Consider the following 6,025-nt stretch of genomic DNA (forward strand, 5'->3'; position numbering starts at 1 on the left):
AAAAAAAAAAAAAAAAAAAAAAAAAAAAAAAATTCAGGCAGCAAAAGATTTGAGTACTTGAGGAAAGTAGGGGTGGTTTAGAATACTATTGTGGGGAATGAAATAAGGAGCCAAAGAGAGATTAATTATTTAAAAAATTCCTGGCCAGATGCAGTGGCTCCTGCCTGTAATCCCAGCATTTTGAGAGGCTGAGGTAGACAGATCACTTAAGGTCAGGAGTTTGAGCCCAGACTGGCCAACATGATGAAACCCTGTCTCTACTTAAAAATACAAACAAACAAACAAACAAACAAACAAAAAAGTTAGCTGGGCATGGTGACATGCACCTGTAATCCCAGCTACTTGGGAGGCTGAGGCAAGAGAATCGCTTGTACCCAGGAGGCAGAGGTTGCAGTAAGCCAAGATTGCGCCACTGCATGCCAGCCTGGGGGACAAGAACGAAACTGTCTACAAAAAAAAAAAAAAGATAATAATAATAATAAATTCCTGAGTATCCCTGACGATTTAGAGTTAGAGTGCAATTAGATTCAGGAAGAAATCAAGGTACGACACAATCCAGGAGCTGGGATGAAAAACGTGAACAATGGCCAACATGGTGAAATCCCGTCTTGTACCACCTGGCATGGGAGACAGCCAGGATGAACATAGCAACCAGGTTACATGGAGGAGAAATGAATCTAAATAGAATAGACACTAACTGGCTAACATTTATCATGTACTTAATTTGTACTAGGTTTATGTAAATTATCTCTTTAACCCTTCACAGGAAGTCTGTGAGGAAGTTAGGGCAGGCCGGGCGTGGTGGCTCAAGCCTGTAATCCCAGTACTTTGGGAGGCCGAGACGGGCAGATCACTAGGTCAGGAGATCGAGACCATCCTGGCTAACACTGTAAAACCCCGTTTCTACTAAAAATACAAAAAATTAGCTGGGGGAGGTGGCGGGGACCTGTAGTCCCAGCTACTTGGGAGGCTGAGCCAGGAGAATGGCGTGAACCTGAGGGGCGGAGCTTGCAGTGAGTGGAGATTGCACCACTGCACTCCAGCCTGGGCGACAGAGCGAGACTCCGTCCCCCCCAAAAAAAAAAGTTAGGGCAAAGAGGAATTAAGTAATCTGTCTCTGGCCACTCAGCTAGTGAAGGGCAGCGTCAGTTTAAACCCAGGCAGTTTGCCCCTAAAATCTTCAGCTTTAACCTCAGTCCTACTGGTTGAGGGATGACTAAATTCTAATTACTCTGAGAACAAATACCAGGTTCAGTAGAATGGGAAAAATGACAAAACAAGAGGTTATGGCTAGGAATGGGCATTTCAATTAAAAATCTTGGAGGTTGAGCAGATATGATATCCTAGGAAGGTGGATGGTAAGAAGTCAATAAAGCTGAAATAATGTGAGATCAACCAGTCAAAAAGTCATGAACTGGCCAGGTGCAGTGGCTCACATCTGTAATCCCAGCGCTTTGGGAGGTCAAGGCAGGTGGATCACCTGAAGTCAGGAGTTCAAGACCATCCTGGCCAACATGGTGAAACCCAGTCTCTACTAAAAATACAAAAATTAGCTGGGTATGATGGTGGGCACCTGTAATCCCAGCTACTCAGGAGACTGAGACAGGAGAATCACTTGAACTGGGAGGTGGAGGTTGCAGTGAGCCGAGTTTGTGTCAGTGCACTCCAGTCTGGGTGACAAGAGTGAAACTCTGTCTCAAAAAACAAAACAAAACAAAACAAAAGTCATGAACCATTTACCCTGATGGGATTATTATACATTGTATGCCTGTATCAAAATATCTCATATGTCCCATAAATATATATACCTACCATGTACCCATAAAATTTTTTTAATCAAAAATTTTTTAGAAGTCATGAACAGGGATGTTGAAGCTGCCAAGGATGATACAGTTGGAGAGAAAAGGTGAAGTTCTTGAAGGTACTGAGGAATATAAGGGATATTCCCAAATCTGGTAGACAAATTTGATAGGAAAGAGAAGAGAGGGTGTCAGTATTTGGATTAAATTTCAAAGGAGACTATGTAATCCATTATCATCTCTCCTCTTCCTCCACTTTGGTCTTCCTTTCCTTCCTTTTTCCTTTCCTTTCTTTTTTTTTTTTTTTTTTTTTTTTTTGGCAGCAGAGTCTCACTCTATTGCCCAGCCTGGAGTGCAGTGGCATAATCTTGGCTTACTGCAACCTCTGCCTCCCGAGTTCAAGTGATTCTTCTGCTTCAGCCCTCCCAAGTAGCTGGGATTACCAGCATGCACCACTATGCCTGGCTAATTTTTGTATTTTTAGTAGAGACCACGTTTCACCATGTTGCCCAGGCTAGTCTCGAACTCCTGACCTCAGGTGATCTGCCTACATTGGCTTCCAAAAGTGCTAGGATTGTAGGCCTGAACTGTCTCACCCAGCCCCTCCCTCCACTTCGAACCACACATGCCTCCTTTATTTACTTAAGAGAAAGGTGAAGGGCCGGGCGCGGTGGCTCAAGCCTGTAATCCCAGCACTTTGGGAGGCCGAGACGGGCGGATCACGAGGTCAGGAGATCGAGACTATCCTGGCTAACACGGTGAAACCCCGTCTCTACTAAAAAATACAAAAAACTAGCCGGGCGAGGTGGCGGGCGCCTGTAGTCCCAGCTACTCGGGAGGCTGAGGCAGGAGAATGGCGTAAACCCGGGAGGCGGAGCTTGCAGTGAGCTGAGATCTGGCCACTGCACTCCAGCCTGGGCGACAGAGCCAGACTCCGGCTCAAAAAAAAAAAAAAAGAGAAAGGTGAGGAACAAAGAAAGGCTGAAAGACATGTTGCATTATTAATAATCTTGGCTAGTTGTAACAAAGTAAAATAAAAACTCTCAATACATTGTTAAATCTTTGTTTGCTTGGCTTGTCTCATTTTAGCATTGAGAATCAAGTTTAAATGTCTAAGTAATCAGTTATAAGAATATATAGGAAATAACATAACACTTTTATTCCCAGAATAAAATAGAATGCTTTTACTCCCAGGAGCTCCTTTTCTGTTTTCATTAAAATTTTTTGATGTTGCTGACACATCCCATTTAAACGTAATTTTATTTCCTTAGATATTTTGAATAAAATGTTCTCTCTCCTGCTGTTCTTTAGCAGAAATAATATTCATTGGCACTGTTTGATGACATTTCAAAAGTGTCTCTTGCTTCCATTCTTAGATTTGTGTTACATCTTCCTCCATGAGTACCCAGCATCTTTTTGTAGTTCTCTCTCATAATAATAGGGAGAAGATAACTCTGATATGCATTTATTAATCTCTTTTACAGACATTTTTAAAAAGCTGCAGACATTTAATATTGTATCTTGCATTTTGGGGAACCTTTTTATTTCTACTGATTGCCCTTTCCCTAGTGGAAAATGCTCTGTGTCATTTAGCAATAAGCTTTGCTATTAGAAATAACAAAAGATATTCTGACAAATTGGGACACATCAGTGTATTTTCAGCCATTTTATATTCATGTCTTTTTTGGTGTGTGTGTTTTTTTAAATCTAATATTTGTTTCTCCATTCTAGAGCATTTTCTTCTTGAGTAGCTCAGTAAGTTATCTTGTCACATACATAAATGCTTTCAGATAATTTGATTTGAATTTTAAATGGTTTCAAGTCTCTTCTAGCTTTTAGGTTGTCTACCTCAGAAAATTTTTTAACTTGAAACATAACTATAAGCCTTTCTGATTTAAAATACTCCTGGGGCCAGGTGAAGTGGCTCACTCTTGTAATCCCAGCACTTTGGGAGGCCGAGGTGGGTGAATCACTTGAGATAAGGAGTTTGAGACCAGCCTGGCCAACATGGTGAAACCCCATCTCTACTAAAAAAACAAAAATTAGCCAGGCGTGGTGGTGTGTGCCTGTAGTCCCAGCTACTCAGCAGGCTGAGGAAGGAGAATCACTTGAACCTGTGGAGTTGAGGTTGCAGCGAGCCGGGACTGTGCCACTGCATTCCAACCTGGGCAACAGAGTGCGACTCTGTCTCAAAAATAAATAAATAAATAAATACTTGGGCTGAACATGGTGGCTCACACCTGTACTTTGGGAGGCTGAGGAAGGAGGATCACATGAGTTTAGGAGTTCAAGACCAGTCTGAGCAACATAGCAAGACCTCACTCCTATCTACTAAATAAATAGATAATAAATATTAGCCAGGCATGGTGGCATATGCTTGTAGTTCAGCTACTCAGGAGGCTGAGGTAGGAGGATCACATGAGCCCAGGAGGTTGAGGCTGCGGTGAGACATGACTGTGCCACTGCACTCTAGCCTAGGCATGAGCAAGACCCTGTCTCAATCAATCGATCAATCAATAAAGTGTTTTGTATTTGTCTTTCTGCTCTCCCTATGCCGACTAGAAGCATGACACTGTCCCTCTTGGTACAGCACTGAGGCCGTCAGTCACCAGAATCTGGTGACTTCTCCTTGCTCAGCTCCTCTGTTACTCGTCTGATCTACAGTTCTTTCCTCCATCATCTCTGTTTGGCGTGAGTTGTTTCCCAAGCCTTCCAGTTGCTTGGCCAGCTTTGGCACTCCTACCCCATTCTCTTTCTCAACTAGCAGCCAGAGTTTTCCTATTAAAATCTAAGCCAGGTCAAGTCACTCTTGGCGCTGGAGTGACTTCCCATCTCGTTCAGAGTGAAAGCTGGTGTTCACAGTAGCCTATGAGGCCCTGAGTGCTCTGGCCTGTCTTCCTCTCTGATCTCACCTCCCACTCTCCCTCTCCCTCTGCTCCAGTTACACCAGCTCCTAGCTGTTCCTTGAATATGCCAAGATGCTCCTACCTCAAGACGTGCACTGTCATTGCAGGAGACACATTCCGCAGATATATCTATCTATCTGCATGCATGACATGGTCCCTTACCCCTTCAAGGTTTTGCTCAAAATGCCACTTTCTCAGGGAGGCTTTCTCCAAACCCCTTTTAAATTCAGCTCTCCCCACCCACCCCTGCCCCCCAGCTTCCACAACCTTAGCAATTTCTGTTCCCTTCCCCTGCCATGTTTTGGTTAATATAATGTTTACCACCATCATATATATATACACACACACACACATAAAATATATAAAATATGTATTTTAATATATTTAAAAATATAACATATATATTTAAATATATATATACAAATATATATTATATATATTTTTTGAGACAGAGTCTTGCTCTGTTACCCAGGCTGGGGTGCAGAGGCACAATGTCGGCTCACTGCAACCTCTGTCTCCCACGTTCAAACAGTTCTCCTGCCTCAGCCTCCCAAGTAGCTGGGATTACAGGCACACACTACCAGGCCCAACTAATTTTGTGTTTTTAGTAGAGACAGGGTTTCATCATGTTGGCCAGGCTGGTCTTGAACTCCGGACCTCAGGTGATCCACCCGCTTCATCCTTCCAAAGTGCTGGGATTACAGACATGAGTCACTGTGCACGGTCGCCATCTAATAAACTTTAACCTATGTATTATTTATTGCCTGCACTGCTATACAAATCCTTGACTGTAAGTTCTATGAGGAGTTTATTTAACAGTTCCAGACACAGAAGCGCTACAAAAGGAAAAAAAAAAAAAGAGAGAGTTGAGTGAATTCACTTAGTAGTTAGCTTGAGGAATAAGAAATTGTACTAAATGAAGTAACACACTGGGAACACTGGATAACAATTTGTGGTTACAATGGAAGGCTTAAGAAACTCAGTGGAGGCTGGGTGTGGTGGCTCACACCTGTAATTCCAGCACTTTGGCAGGCCGAGGCGGGTAGATCACTTGAGGTCAGGAGTTCAAGACCAGCCTGGCCAACATGGTGAAGCCCCGTCTCCACTAAAAATACAAAAATTAGCTGGGCGTGGTGGCGGGCACTTGTAATCCCAGATACCCAGGAGGCTGAGGCAGGAGAATCACTTGAACCTGGAAGGCGGAATTTGCAGTGAGCTGAGATCACACTGTTGCACTCCAGCTTAGGGGACAAGAGCAAAAAAAAACTCCGTCTAAAAAAAAAAAAAGAAAGAAACTCAGTAGAATTAAGGCAGGCGGGG

This window comes from Rhinopithecus bieti, unplaced genomic scaffold (genome assembly GCF_001698545.2).
Source record: "Rhinopithecus bieti isolate Rb0 unplaced genomic scaffold, ASM169854v2 scaffold_47995, whole genome shotgun sequence".
Taxonomy (NCBI): Eukaryota; Metazoa; Chordata; class Mammalia; order Primates; family Cercopithecidae; genus Rhinopithecus; species Rhinopithecus bieti.